This window comes from Cyprinodon variegatus, unplaced genomic scaffold, assembly GCF_000732505.1.
Source record: "Cyprinodon variegatus isolate N-32 unplaced genomic scaffold, C_variegatus-1.0 Scaffold380, whole genome shotgun sequence".
In the NCBI taxonomy this organism is placed as follows: domain Eukaryota; kingdom Metazoa; phylum Chordata; class Actinopteri; order Cyprinodontiformes; family Cyprinodontidae; genus Cyprinodon; species Cyprinodon variegatus.
The window spans coordinates 216,943-218,004 of NW_015150833.1; positions in this window are offsets into that span (position 1 = coordinate 216,943).

Below are 1,062 nucleotides of genomic sequence, written 5' to 3' on the forward strand. Positions count from 1 at the left end.
ACCTTCTGCTCTGAAGTGTAATCGCTTCCTCTATGAGAGAAAGGCGCAGCGCATGAACCGAACGAAACACACGCGAACCGAACCGAGACAGTCGAACCGAACGATTCTGACGGTTTTCATAAATCGTCCCATCCCTAATATATATATACATATATATATATATATATATATATATGTGTGTGTGAGTGTGTTGCTCCATCTCAGTGGGGACTTGTGTCGTCCTGCACCAGCCAACATGTGGGGACCTTTACTCTGTAATGCAAATCAAGGTCCCCTCTTTGTCTGCTAAAAACGACATGGCAGCACCACTTGGAATAGTTAAAAACAGAGGAGCAACTTGTTAAGAATCCAGTTTGTATGGGTTCTTTGTTTTTCTCTCTCCTCCACCAGGTAGTGCCATGTCCTCGTTGGGCCTCCCTGCATACCTGCGGCTCGTTGGTTCATTACTGGAGGAGTATTTGAGCAGTGGGCTGTCACTACCTCGACGCCAGAGTGTTTGCCAGTTTTGGGTACTCTAGCCAAGCTGAGATTAGCAGAGTCTAACCTAGCTTTGTTTCTCTGAGTTAAATGTGTTTTTTAGTCTTTGCTCTTCGACAGGAAGCCTTCCTGTGAAAACTGAATGCCTGGACCCTCTCCCCCTGGAATGAATTACTGAGAATACACTGAGCTGGGGAGTTCCAGATTCTACTTCTGTATACATTACATCAAATAAACCTGTGAAGCTTTCAACCCTAACAGATGCATCCAAAAGTATCTTTGCATGCTAAAAATTTCACTCTAGGGCTTTGGATACCATGAGGGATATGCAAGATAATTCTCCTACTTAGTGAAGTAATAGGGCACATTACTTCTTGTGCATTACTATGCTATTAGCTTTCCATTCATGTTTTTCTCTCAGTAAGTATATAAGGAGGCGAAGGATCCATCCCCCACAGATCCATGCTACCTCCCCTTCATCTCTCAAACCAACCAGAAACTAGTTCTACGCTTCCAGATTCTTGTTTCTTTTTTTGTAAAAAAAAACCCCTTAAAGCTGCAGTCTGTAACATTGAGAAGAGAGCA